The sequence below is a fragment of the Balaenoptera borealis genome (genome assembly GCF_965194805.1).
Source record: "Balaenoptera borealis genome assembly, contig: HAP1_SCAFFOLD_960, whole genome shotgun sequence".
Classification (NCBI taxonomy): domain Eukaryota; kingdom Metazoa; phylum Chordata; class Mammalia; order Artiodactyla; family Balaenopteridae; genus Balaenoptera; species Balaenoptera borealis.
The window spans coordinates 81780-96856 of NW_028123247.1; the positions used below are offsets into that span (position 1 = coordinate 81780).

Genomic DNA, 15077 nt, shown 5'->3' on the forward strand with positions numbered 1-15077 from the left:
AAGAGGGAAGTTTATAGCTATGCAAGCCTACCTAAAGAAACAAGAAAAATCTCAAGTAAACAATCTAAGCTTACACCTAAAGAAACTAGAGAAAGAAGAACAAACAAAACCCAAAGTTAGCAGAAGGAAAGAAATCATAAAGATCAGAGCAGAAATAAATGAAATAGAAACAAAGAAAACAATAGCAAAGATCAATAAAACTAAAAGCTGGTTCTTTGAGAAGATAAACAAAATTGATAAGCCATTAGCCAGACTCATCCAGAAAAAGAGGGAGAGGACTCAAATCAATAAAATCAGAAATGAAAAAGGAGAAGTTACAACAGACACCGCAGAAATACAAAGCATCCTAAGAGACTACTACAAGCAACTTTATGCCAATAAAATGGACAACTTGGAAGAAATGGACAAATTTTTAGAAAGGTATAACCTTCCAAGACTGAACCAGGAAGAAACAGAAAATATGAACAGACCAATCACAAGTAATGAAATTGAAACTGCGATTAAAAATCGTCCAACAAACAAAAGTCCAGGACCAGATGGCTTCACAGGTGAATTCTATCAAACATTTAGAGAAGAGCTAACACCCATCCTTCTCAAACTCTTCCAAAAAATTGCAGAGGAAGGAACACTCCCAAACTCGTTCTATGAGGCCACCATCACCCTGATACCAAAACCAGACAAAGACACTACAAAAAAAGAAAATTACAGACCAATATCACTGATGAATATAGATGCAAAAATCCTCAACAAAATACTAGCAAACAGAATCCAACAACACATTAAAAGGATCATACACCATGATCAAGTGGGATTTATCCCAGGGATGCAAGGATTCTTTAATATACGCAAATCAATCAATGTGATACACCATATTAACAAATTGAAGAATAAAAACCATATGATCATCTCAATAGATGCAGAAAAAGCTTTTGACAAAATTCAACACCCATTTATGATAAAAACTCTCCAGAAAGTGGGCATAGAGGGAACCTACCTCAACATAATAAAGGCCATATATGACAAACCCACAGCAAACATCATTCTCAATGGTGAAAAACTGAAAGCATTTCCTCTAAGATCAGGAATGAGACAAGGATGTCCACTCTCACCACTATTATTCAACATAGTTCTGAAAGTCCTAGCCACGGCAATCAGAGAAGAAAAAGAAATAAAAGGAATACAAATTGGAAAAGAAGAAGTAAAACCGTCACTGTTTGCGGAAGACATGATGCTATACATAGAGAATCCTAAAACTGCCACCAGAAAACTGCTAGAGCTAATTAATGAATATGGTAACGTTGCAGGATACAAAATGAATGCACAGAAATCTCTTGCATTCCTATACACTAATGATGAAAAATCTGAAAGAGAAATTATGGAAACACTCCCATTTACCATTGCAACAAAAAGAATAAAATACCTAGGAATAAACCAAAAAAAAAAAAACTGGTAAATGAAAACAACATTTAAAATTGTGTTGTCATTAGAGTATACACAAAGTAATTGAAGCTGTAGGTATAGAAGTGGTTGCCTTGAGAAGACATGTATAATAAGGAAAGGAAGAAAGGAAGGAAGGAAAGAAGGAAGGAAGGAGGGGAAGAAGGAAAGCAAGAAGGAAGGAAGAGAAGGAAGGGAAGGAAAGAAGAGGTCTTCAAAAATAGGGAGATTTAAGTGGCATTTAAGTAAACCTGCCAAAGGGAGCAGTGGCAATCAAGGGACCTGAGTATTAATTAGGAATGACTGATCACGTGAGTCCCATGAGGGTAGGGATCACATCTGCTTCTCATTTCTGGAGCAGAGCACCTAGCACAGTACCTGGCCAGTAGATGCTCCATTCGCAATTGTCCAGTGTTGTCCATGGGGCAGGAAAGCTACAAATACCATTGGCTGCGGCAACTGGGTGACTGGGGATGTGTGCAAGCTGGATGGCAGGCAGTGAGTAAAGAAATGAATAGGGAACAGAAGTGCCCTTGACCGGTGGGGAGGGCCGCGCTGTGCACCCCTCTGCTCTCGCTGCAGGGAGATGGCTTAGCGACTTCTCCTGGGGAGGTTCCTGGCCTCCATAATCTGCAGGAAGCCCTCTCAGAGTCAGTGGGCGCCCCTTGCCTCCAGGGCCCTGCAGACCCCACAGCGCAGTCCTAATAACCTGACAGTAACACCCAGCCAAGCTCAGTCAATATACACCACCAGAGTCTGTACAATGACCTTTAACATCCAGGATGGACCAGACTTTCAAGACTGAGTTGTCAACAGTGAGACACCAGTGGTTGTGGATTTCCATGCACAGTGATGTGGTCCCTGCAAGATCCTGGGGCCAAGGTTAGAGAAGGTGGTGGCCAAGCAGCATGGAAAGGTGGTGATGGCCAAGGCGGATATTGATGACCACACAGACCTCGCCATAGAGTATGAGGTATCAGCTGTGCCCACCGTGCTGGCCATCAAGAATGGGGATGTGGTGGACAAGTTTGTGGGCATCAAGGATGAGGACCAGCTGGAGGCCTTCCTGAAGAAGCTGATTGTCTGACAAGCAGGGAAGCGTCCTGACTGCCCCTGCCCACCTGGGCCCCGTGGTCCCAGGGGACCCAGATGGAACTCATAGCCCTTCTGTGCCGGCCCTTCCTACCTCCTCCCTCTGCCTGGCCCCTGTGGGTCCGTGCTTTGGAGACCAGGCCTCCAAACACAGGAGCCTCAAGTGCTCCCAACCTGGTTGACCGCCAGGGTGGCCGCCCAAGGAGCGGTGCCGCCACCGAGCTGGGACAGCCATCTCCTCACCCACTCTCTGCTCCTTCTAGGGCTTGTTGCCGTGCTCCCAGGATGCTGGGACAGAGTCCCGGGGCCAGCCTGCAGTAACAGCTTGGTCTCCCTGCTCCCTTCTGATCTGAACCCCGGTGCCTGGCTCATCTGCCTCCTGCATTTTTCTTTCCTGCTGCTGTTTTGTAAAAAAAAAAAAAAAAAAAAAAAAAAAAAAAAAAAAAACAAACAGAAGAAGCAAAAAAGAAACCCAGGGCTTCCCTGGTGGCGCAGTGGTTGAGAATCTGCCTGCCAATGCAGGGGACACGGGTTTGAGCCCTGGTCTGGGAAGATCCCACATGCCGCGGAGCAACTGGGCCCGTGAGCCACAATTACTGAGCCTGCGCGTCTGGAGCCTGTGCTCCGCAACAAGAGAGGCCGCGATAGTGAGAGGCCCGCGCACCGCGATGAAGAGTGGCCCCCGCTTGCCACAACTAGAGAAAGCCCTCGCACAGAAACGAAGACCCAACACAGCCATAAATTAATTAATTAATTAATTACCAAAAAAAACAACCCATAGAATACAGTACCAACAGCGGACCGTAATACAATCCACGGTCGTTGGTGATAATGATGTGTCAATGTAGGTCCATTTATTGTAACAAATGTACCACTCTGGTGTGGGATGTTGATGATGGGGAAGGCTGTGCATGTGTGAGGGCAGGGGGAGTATATGAGAAGTCGCTGTACTTTCTACTCATTTTGCTAATGTTTTGTTATTTGTAATTTCTTCTAAAAAAAAGAGGATATTAAAAAAAAAAAAGAAATGAGTTATCAAGCCATGAAAAGACACGAAGGAACCTTAAGTGCATATTGCTAAATAAAAGAAGCCAATCTGAAAAGGCTGCATACTGAATGACTCCAACTATATGACATTCTGGGAAAGAAAGTAAAAAGATGTGATAGTCAGGGGTCAAGGGTCAAGGCGGGGTGAGGAAGTGATGATTAGGTGAAACACAGGAGATATTGAAGGCAGTGAAACTATTCTGTAGGATACCGTATTGATGGATACATGACATTATTTGTCAAAACCTACGGAACTGTACAACACAAAGAGCGAATCCTAATGCAAACTATGGACTTTAGTTAGTAATGCTATATGAATATTGGTTCATCAATTGTAATAAATTATAACTGCACTAAGGCAAGAGAACTAAGAGAGAACTAAGAACCGCACTAAGGAGAAACTGTGAGTGGGAAAAGGAGAGGATATATGGAAACTCTCTGTACTATCTGCTCAATTTTCTTTTTTTTAATTTTATTTTACTTTATTTCTTTATTTCTTTATTTTTGGCTGTGTTGGGTCTTCGTTGCTGCACGCGGGCTTTCTCTAGTTGTGGTGAGCGGGGCCACTCTTTGTTATGGTGCACAGGCTTCTCATTGTGGTGGCTTCTCTTGTTGTGGAGCACAGGCTCTAGGCGCACAGGCTTCAGTAGTTGTGGCATGCGGGCTCAGTAGTTGTGGCTCACGGGCTCTAGAGCGCAAGCTCAGTAGTTGTGGCACATGGGCTTAGTTGCTCTGTAGCATGTGGGATCTTCCCAGACCAGGGATCAAACCCGTGTCCCCTGCATTGGCAGGAGGATTGTTAACCACTGCACCACCAGGGAAGCCCTATCTGCTCAATTTTCTGTAAACCTAAAACTGCTTTAAAAAATTGTTTATTAATTTTGTAAAAAGTGCAACCCATGGCTTGACCAGTTCTGTATATACCACTTTCTTAGGCAGTAAGTTATCTTTGCAGAGCGCCTTTGGGCAACAAGCAATGATGCAGCATAGCCCACATAGACAGAAGGGTTTTGAAGACAACAAGCCTTCAAACTCATCCCCCCACTAGAGTGTGAGCAGGAATGACAGAAGGGGGAACAGAATGTGGTGTGTGGAACCCTGGGTCCCCCTTTTAGCTACAATCAAGGAGTCACTGAGCACATGAAGGCAGCCTCGCAGGGGCAGCACCGCTCTAAGAAACAAGCGACACTTCTGACTTGTTTTACCCAAATAACTTAAACAAGCAGATAATAACCAAGTGATTCATCCTACATGATCTTCAGTTTTCCCATTGATACAACTGACAGTATTATGCATTATAGATGCTGCTGTGTTGTTTTCAAGCCTTCCTTGAAAGCCTTAACAAAAACGTCAAAACATCCTCGCATATGATACTGATGATAAGGAAGTGGATATGTGTGATCACATATGAGATATCTTATTAAGGAAAGTGTGGGAGGGTTCTTCTTTAGAATATTTTCAAAAAGCTCTTCTAAACACTAGATATATTTTTTATTACTTTTACTGCTGTTATTCTCCTACTTGTTACCTGAAGTTTTGTCTAAGGACCGCAGGGGTTTTCTTAACCTTACAAGTAAGTTTCTGTTGAGTAGAACCTCGTCATGCTACTTGTTGCTGTTGATAGAGTTTGTTAAGCCAACAGTGAAAGCAATCTGTCCTCTCAATGCATGGTAGCACTTCAATACTGGAGATTCTGTAATGAATTTTAAAATCAGAGATGAGAAGCATTTCCCCCACCCACCTGGGATTGGAAAGAGAAAATTCAGTAAGACAAAACAGGATGCAGAGCTTAAGAAGTGGGTTAGAGCCCACGACGTTCTAAGAATCACAACTGTTGAAGAAATATTAAGCAGACCAGAAAATTAGTGAAATGAGTCCAGGTTGAGTGAGACTGAATGCTTTCCCCAAGTCCCACGTGGTAACTGCCTTTTTTCTTCTGTAGGGAGAGAAAGAATTGGGAAGAGATTTCAGATTTCTAGAGATTCACTTGAATAGTTCCTACTGCACTGCTCACTGGGACAATATTCTTTCTCCTCCCCAAGGTGGCCATATGCAGCAGCAGTTCACCCCATCCATTCACTCTCATCACTTAGAATGGAGTTGTCCCCATGCAAACATCGAGCAATGGCACCGTGAGAATTGATAGGCTCATGAAAGCAAGGCTGATGGGAGTCCTGGGGTGCACCCCCAAACTAAAAGGACTCAGGTTGCAAGACCTGTCACTTAACAGTCACAGCAGGATATATTTTTGGTAATTGAAGCCTAATTTGGATTGTGTTTTTGGAAAATGATAACATTAGTTTTCTAAAAACTAGAAAATTTTTTAGGGGGGAGTGGTGGTTCTCTCCAACTCCACTTTGAAGCTAAAATGGCAAACTGTTTAGAATACAAACTTTTTCTTCCCGTGGATTTATGTAGTAGATGTTTCAAAATGACTGGCAAATACATAGAATTCATACAAAGTTAGAGGCAAAAGGGTGCTCCAGAACCCTCTGGTTGAATCTCTTCACTCTACAGTTGAGGAGAATGAGGTCCAGAGAGGCTAAGTGTTATGCCCAAGGGCACACAGCTGGCTCACAAGATGAGACTTGAATCCGGATTGCCTATGTACTGGCCAATGCTCTTCCCTTTCTACTGTGCTCTACTTCCCAGCACCACAAGAGGACACCTACTGTGTCTTGCAGAATCTAGACTATTTTTTGAAAGCTTGGAACTAAACTTGTGACTAATTAGAATACCGTGTGCCACCACCTTTAAGTCACCAGCTAAAATCCACTGCTCCCCGTCGCAGCACGCCCGAGGCCTTCTGGGTAACCAAAGAAAGATTATTGTCTCAACTCAGTTCTCTGTGTCTAGGTACCCACAAAATGGAAATCACTTTACTTGGGGAAGAGCAAGAGGACAAGATGAGATGAAAAGGAAGCATGTTTAAAATGGATAGAAGGAGGCACTTTTTTCCCACTACACACAATTGAACTGGGGAACTCACTGCAGCAGGATATTAAGATCAATGGTGAAGATTTGTGTTTTAAAAGATTAGACATTTCACATGCATATCATCAACAGCGACACTCAATGGGATGAAAGTAAGATGGATGAAAGTTCTCAAGCTTCAGTGCGTAAGCTGATCACCAACTGGGTCAGGTGAAAAGAAAACAAGTTGTCGACTGGATTAAAATTTCACAGAATGGCAGATCTGGGGGGTTCCAGTCATTGCTGCTGTGTAACAAACCACTCCAAAGTAGTGGTGTGAACCAACAGGCATTTTATTATGCGCATGGATACGGTGGGTCAGGAATTTGGAGAGGGCACAGCAGGGATGGCTTGTCTCTGATTCATGACATCTGGGGCCTCAGTTGGGAAGACTTGAACAACTAGGAATGACTTGAGGTTGGGGGCTGGAATCATCTGGAAGCTTCTTTACCTAACCTGGGATGACTTGAAGGCTCACTCAGCTGGGACTGTCAAGTGGAGCGTCTATATGTAGGTGTCAAGAGGGAGTGTCCCAAGAAAAAGCACTTCCAAAAAACAAGTGTCCCAAGAGACCCAGGTAGAAACTACACGGCCTTTTATGACCTATCCATGGAAGTTTTAGAGCATCACTTCCAACACAGTCCATGGGTCAAAACCGTCACAAGCCCCCTGAGATTCAAGAGGAGGAGACTTAGGACCTCCTACATCCCTCCCCTATGGGGAATGGCAAGATCACATTGCAGAAAAACCTGTGGGATGGGAGAGGTTTTCGCAGCCATCTTTGGAAAATGCAATCCCCCAGGGAAGTGGTGGGTGATGTGAGGTTACAAGAACACACAATCTAGTGGAAAAAACTGACATATGAACAGAGAATCACAGTACAATAAAATAAATTTCAAGGTAGTTATTTCCCCCTCTTTTACAAGAATTCTTTTTTTTTCCCTTTGATAAGAGTCATCACATTAAAATTTTTACATTCATTGTCTGTCTTCTACTAGATTGGAATCTCCATGCATTTAGTTTCCTACTGTAACCCCTGTGCCTAAAACACTACCAAGCCCAAAATAGGCACTCAATAAATATTTGCTGAAAGAGTATATGAGTAAAGTGCTGTAATAGAGAAGTAGTGGGAGGGCTGTGGGAGTACAGGCAATAACAAAGCACTCAGCTTGACAGAAATGACATTTGAGTGGGTCTTGAATGCTCTTGAAGGATAAACAGCAATTTTTCTGGTGGAAAAAAAAGGGAATAAATTTTTCTCCGTAAATCTCCTCCAGAGACTTCATTAGCCAAGTTTAAGTGGGCAGATCTCATCCTAAGTGTACAGACTGCATGTAGTAGTTACAATGTTCTTGGTTGCAAGTGAAAGAAAAGAGGGACTCAAATGTATTAAAAAATAAGCAGCGTATCGTATCACATAACAACAAGTCTGGAGGCCAACAGTTCAGGCAGCCTCAATGCCATCCTTCTTCACTGGGTCCACTTAGCTCCTTTGTGGTTGCAAGATGGTGCCCACAGTGGTAGGCATCACAGGCAGACAAAACAATACCCAGCAGGGGAGAGGACTACTTCTCCTTTGGAGTAAGATCTTTCCCGTAAGCCCCTGACAGACTTAGCTCACACTGGCCCCCACACCACGCCTTATTGGCTAGGACTGTGTCCCATGCATGTAGGTAACCTAAACGCTGATAAGAAGAAGGGGAGAAACACGAGCGGTTAGACTAATCACGTGTTACTCCTTGGGGCTTGACCTGAAGCTCCTGCCTCTCCTGAAGCACAGGGCTATGCAGAAAAGGGTGGATTCCCCAACAAAACAGAACAAAACAAATAACGGGGGTTTTGTTAGGAAGGAAAAAGGGGAGATGACTCCTCGGCACATAATCAACAGTGTTTGCAACATTAGGCTTGGGGAAGGTTAATGTTCTGTTTTCTTTGTGGATGACTATTACCTAACAATTTTATTTATTCTTTTTCATGCTTTTTGCTCCTTTCCTTTCTCCTCTGCGCTAGTAGTCAGTTGAATAAATCAAGCGCTGTATCAACAGGAAAGAGTGTCATGTGTACAGTGTACATACGAATCTAATTAATCAAAAATATGTTGATTAGACGTGAGTGCACTTTCAGGTAAAAACCTTGATTCAGATGCTTCTGATAGCATAGCCATGCCCAGCTGTTCACCACTTGAATCGTGCTCTTTCATGGCCTTGTGCCCGTTACTTGTGCTGATTCCTCTGTCTAGGAAGTCCTTCTCAGTTTCCTTACCTATAGTGGATACTAGTGATTGCCTCTCCAGCGTCCATTCTATCCTTCTAGTAATTTGCTTGAAGAGATGGCGAACTGCCAAGCTACTTTTTTCAGACTCCCTTGCAGCTAGGGTCTTGATCTGAAATAAGTTCAGTCAATCAGGTGCACTTGTGTAAGATTTGGAGGCAGATGCAAGGAGAAGGCATCATTCTGTTGCTGTTGCTGTTGGCCAGCAAGGTTTGAGCAATAATGTTAAGAGGCATTTAATGCTGTTGGACTCAATGTCCTGTTTCAGTGTCTAGTCACCAGTTTCATGGGTGTGAAGAGCCCTTGCTGCAGCACCATCCCAACTTCTGGAACATAGCTACTGTGGTAGGCCCGTGAACTCAATAGCCCAGGGGTACCCCCCTGACTTCTGCCCCTCCAGCTCATCAATTTTGTAAGCCTCTGTTTGGTTCTCAGTATTAAATATTTCTCTGTTTGAAACACCTAGAGTGGTTTCTTCCTGTACTAAACCCTGACTCATAGATCACCTAATTCATATTCAGCCTTCCAGGCACAGCCTGGGTCTTCCCTGAGCCACCAGGTTGGGCCAGGTGCTTCCTCTGTGCTCCCACCACGTCCTGCCTGGTAAGCCCATGCCTCTTCATCTTTGCACCCCTGGCACCAGTGTTTGGCTCACAGCATGTGCAGCAATCAATATTTACCGAACTGAAGCTCCCTCTGCCAAGATACCAGACAGGTCCTGAAATCTAGTCTAAAGGGTGCCCCACCTCATGCCTGGTCTGCAAAGCCCAAAGAACAAGTGGCTCTAGACTTACACTGGATTCTAGATGAATCCAGAGCCCTCAGCTTTTCCGTACTTTAGTCCCCCACACAAGAGGCCACACCAGAATTGAAAATTTGACCTGGTCCCCAGGAAAAGGATGATAAGGAACAAGGGAAGTTGCTTATCTCAAGAGTTACCATCTGGTGGTTTTCAGGACCCTCTACTGCTGGGCCTACAACGAGGCCTGCCATGAATGGCAGCATAGTCTTTGGAGCGAGGAAAACCCAAGTTGGAAGGTGTGTGCCGTTGTGTAGCAAGTTACTTTCTGAACCTCAGATTCTTAATCTATAAAATGGGGTTGATAATATCAACCTCACAGGATTCTTGGGGGTAAAAGAGATTATATATGTAAAATGCTTAGCACAGTGCACGCACATGGGAAATGCCCAATACCCATCAGTTACTGTTACGGCCACCATTGTTGTTGACTGTGCCATCCCTGTACCACAATTCTGTTACATATTTTTTACTTCATATACATATACTTTCCTTCAGCCCAAACAGACTCACATGCAGTTAGACTAGAACGTACTTCTCTATACTTTCTCCCGAGGTGTTCCATTTTACATCATGATGTGATTAACCCTTTTCTGCAGAAGATCCAGCTAGGCCCAAGTTTGGGGCTGTGCTGAGGAAATAACAAAACCATCTATGTCAGTGGCTCTCGACCCTAGCTGAAAATCAGGATCACCTGGAGAGCTAAAAACAAAACGGCAACAAAAATAAACAAATAAAACGAAACCAAGAAACAATGTCTGGGTCCGTCAACCAGAGATTCTGATTCAGTAGGGCCCAAGCATCAGTAGATCTTAAGGCTCCCCAGGTGATTGTAATGTGCAGCTGAGAGCCATGGCTGAGAGTGGGAAAGATTAGCGCTTCCATCGCCTCTGGGAAAGAAGAAAGAAGCTCTTACTTTTCTATAATCGCCACCACAGTGGAGGAGGGGAGAGGACTAAAGATTACAGTTGAATGATTCCACTTATAATGTGAACAAGGCATTCTTATTATGAACCTGGATAAATGACTCATCATGTTAATCCTCTGATTAGTGTCTGGGTTTCTCATCTAGAGGTGTCTGATCTGATGAGAAGAGGAGTTATCAGAAATGCTCTAGGACATGGAAAAAGCTAGCCTGGAAATACCTGTGAGGGATTTCAAGTTGGCTTGTGGGTGTCTGTCCTGTGCCAGCCCTGTGCACACTCGCACACTTGCGGGCTGGTTGCTGATGTCAGGTGTACGCACTTTGATCCAGGGCAAGTGAAATGATCCCTGCTTTGGCATAAAATCTAGCTAATATCTAAATGCTAGAGATAGCTGGTGACAGCTGGGAGTGTGCTCAGACATAAAGTACAGGCATAGCTCATTTGATTGCGCTTTGCAGACTTTGCTTTTTCACAAATTGAAGGTTTGTGACAACCCTGAGTTGTCAGATGATGGTTAGCATTTTTTAGAAATAAAGTATTTTTAAATTAAAATATGTACTTTTTTTAAAGACAGAATGCTCTTGCACACTTAATAGACTGAAGAATAGTGTAAACATAAGTTTTATAGACATTACTGGAAAACCAAAAAATCCATGTGACTCACTTTATTGTGATATTTCCTTTATTGCAGTGGTCTGGAAGCAAACCCACAATATCTCTGAGGTATGCCTGTACATCTAAAAAATGTAACTTTTTTCCCATTATTAAAGTGATACACAAAAGAAAATAGAGTGAGAAAACAGAAAAATAGCATGAACCCAGTAGAAACTAATAACAGACTTACATAGAGTTTCGAGGTGCTAGACATGGTTTTAAGCTCTTCACCATATAAATTCATTTACCCCTCACTACAACTCTATGAGGGGTAACTCCACTTTACAGATGAGGAAAGAGGACCTGGAGCTGTTGTGTGACTTGTCCAAAGTGGCAGCTAGTAAAGGAAGAGCCAAGGTTTGGACTCATGCTGCATTTAACAGGGTAGGGTCAACCTCAGAGATATATATAGCTCATAAGGTAAGCTTTATCCAAGGATTCAATGCCACTTGCTAAAGTTTAAAAAGTTAATCTCAGTTGCCATTTATTCACCCATTTATTTCACAAATATTTACCAAAGGCATCTATGGGCAGCACACTGTTCCAGGCTTGATTATCAAGATACTGAAGAGTATACAGAGGCTACCTGTCCAGTCATTCCTAGAGCATTGAACTCTCAAGTGTCTCAATATGTATAATCAATACAAGTATAGTAAGATTAGAAATGCAATAACTATTCTCTGATTACAAAATCCAAAACCAATACTTCAAAACTTTCAAAATGTCACAGTCTTACTAGATGGAATGTTTGGCACGATCCTCCGTATTTTCATCAATTAATAAGTACACCTTGGACAGTAATTTAAGTTGAACCTCATGAATTCCACTTTGTAGCAACACGTTTAATATAACAGTAGTGTCTTCAAGTCAGAAATTTGGTGTTTTTGGATGGATGGATGGATGGATGGATGGATGGATGGATGGATGGCTAGATGGAAGGATAGATGAGTGAATTAATAGCTAAGAATGCCTGGCAATGTTCTGGTTGCTTAAAAATTGCATCTTTAAAAATAATTCAGTGTTTTCCAGTTTGTTAAACAATAACTATGACTCAGAAGAAAATTGTGATTTCTGTCCTTTCCATGGACTAAATATGTAACTTCAAGGAAGCCATTATGATGCCAGTCCCATCTGATTGTTGTGAGGATCAAATGAGCTAACTGAAATGAATTATGTAGCACCCTGCCTAATACATGTTAAACAGCATATTTTAAACTGCCTTTAAAGTGAAATACTATATGCAGAAAAGCAAAAATTCAAATGATACAAAAAGCTATACAATGCAAAATACGTTTCTTTTGGCCAAGTTTTCCCGCTATTATTACTACTATTATTAGAGATCTCCAAGCAAAAATAACATCTCCCTGTTGATTAAGAAGGGAGAGGTTTACAGACTAGGAGATAACATCCTTTGAGTCAGAACCAAGTGAAATAACACATGTATTCTGGTTAAATTCCAGCATGAGTGATTAACATTCTCCAACTTCAAATAATTTTTATTATTAGCCAACACTTGTCCATCCCCAATAATACACATGTTGCATACAGGCCACAGAATGAGGCAGCCTCTCTTGGCATGTTCACAATCTGTGCATACTTTCCACTGAGGGTTTCCCTTTCTTTTTGATTGCTATTCCATAGCTTTCCAACTCCCACTACTTTCAACCCTGGGATGTTTGCCGACACTGAGTGCCAAGTAGTTCCAAAAACACCAAAACAATATAAGCACCTGTAGAATCCCAGGGAATGAAAGAGGTAAAGTACATTTTAAACATATTTATTAACGGTTTTAATGTTTGTGAAGAGATTTATATTTATTTCTTTTAACTTTGAGGCTGGGATTAATACACGTATTCCTCATTATTTCTCACAAAGTCTTGTTGATAAGCAGGAGGAAGAGGGCTATTCTGCAATTTTGTCTCCCAGTCTGTGGAAGTGGGATCCAGGACACAAGAACGACTCAGCCCTAAAGTGCAGTCCTGAGTCCCTCAAGAACTCAGGCCCTCCTGCCTTTTTCCCGCCTTCTTCCAGTAGAAGGAAGGGGTGGGGGGAGCGGGAAACAATTCAAACCCTCTTTGTAAGCATGTGAATGAATTTCAAGAATGTTAAACACCTCAGTCTTCCAACCTAATTAGAACATGTAGAAAAGAGGCATTTTTAGGACATTTAAAACTTGCAGAGTAATAACCCATCTGGAGAGCGCCACAGTGCGTCCCAGTGGTCGAGGCGCCCAGCAGGTCTTCGCGCGGGCTCCCGCAGCTCCGTGCGCTCCGGATCCCCGGCGGCGCGCGGGTGCGCAGCTAAGCAGCGGGTAGCCCCCGGCGGTGGGGGTGGGGGGGCCGGCCCCTGCCCATCACAGAGCCCGGAGCCAGTGTTGCTTTTCTCTGCGGGCGACTTCGAACTGCCTGGATTTTTAACCCGATAAACTGATAAAGGACTAACATGTCTGGAGTCTTCCAAAGACAGAAAGAAAATCACTTTCTTGTCGCAACAGTAAGATTTTGTTACGAAATGCAAAAGTAAAGGTTAAAGCCTGGGAGATAACCGGTCGCATATGGGGGGAGGGGGGAGGAGGTGGTAAAAACTGTGGCTGTCGCGTCCCAACTATCTCGGTTCGAATCCCGGGTTTGCCATTTGAGAGCCTACTCTGTGCTAGGCGGTCGGAATACCGCGCTGAACAAGATTATCTAGGTTGTGGCTTTCTTGGGGGGAACTATCATTAGCTCGGTTCCCTTGGTATGCTTCTAAACTCTGTTTCTTCACCTATAAGAATTGTTGTAAGGATCTGAGACATCCTGTATTAAGATGAGAATGATTAACGCGCCGTCTGACACACAGTAGGGGCTCAGTAAGCATTTGTACTTCTCTCAATTTGAGCTCACCTGGTGAGGGCAGCGCAGAGAGGAGACAGGTGCCACGGTTAAGAATGATTCTTTGAGCAGTTCTTTTAAACAAGCGCTGGACTCTAAGGATGCTTAGCTGCAGATAGGAGAGCTGGTAGGTGCCCTGGAAGCTAGGGTTCATAAGCTAGAACATTACGGGAAAGTGAGCCCCGCACCAGTGGACGCCAGCAGAGAACTCAGGAGGGACTTCTAGCTAGGGTTTCCCGCTCCGGGTCTCAAGAAGGCGTGATTAGCATTCGCCCCGCCCCCCCATAGCTTCCCGGCCGGCGATTGGCCCACGCTCCTCGGCTGCCAGCTCCAGGCGGGGCCGGAGGGCGCCTGGGGAGAGGCTGAGCCCGCGGGGCAGTGGGCGGGGACGCGCGGAGAGCGTGGCGGGGCGGCCCACCAACCGAGCCCCAGCGCGAAGGGGCGGGGCCGGGGCGGAGCCTCCCGGCAGGCATTAGAAGCAGGTGACCCAGGCTGGGCGGGAGAGGCCAGTCAGTCCGAGGCCGTGACTCCACTGCGGCCAGCGCGGCTGCCGCCGCCGCCGCCGCCGCGCGCAGTTCAATACCCGCCGGAGGTGGGCCAAAGGGTGCTAGAGCGCAGGGGAGGAGCGGAGCCCGGCGCGTCCCGGGAGAACCGCCACCGCCCCCAGGAGTCCGCTGGAGCGCGGATCCCCCTGCAGGGGAGGAGAAGAGCGGCGGGCGGGACGCGGCGGCGGGCGCGCACCATGCAGTCCTGTGAACAAACACTGGCAGCGATGGGGGAAAATAAGTGTCCCTGGACTTTGGACTAGATTACAGCCAGATATTCCAAAAGCATCGAGACACTGCTCTCTGCGGCCTCTGAAAACAAATGAGACCCATAACACCCTTGCATAAGCTTTTAAAACATGGATCAGTGTAGCAAAAGGAAAGCTGTTCCCCCCCCCACCTCAATATATTTTTCTCTTCCTCCTCTTCTGAGAAAGCCTATATAGTGATGAGCACACACTTT

At 44.4% G+C, this 15077-nt stretch overlaps 1 pseudogene across 1 annotated transcript; it reads left to right on the plus strand.

Annotated features, from left to right (window-relative positions):
• The first annotated feature begins 1736 nt into the window (after positions 1-1736).
• On the plus strand, positions 1737-7644 carry LOC309621755 (thioredoxin, mitochondrial pseudogene; annotated as a pseudogene). Its single transcript has 2 exons — positions 1737-1748; positions 2033-7644. The product of its transcript is annotated as a thioredoxin, mitochondrial pseudogene (transcript).
• Positions 7645-15077: the final 7433 nt, after the last annotated feature.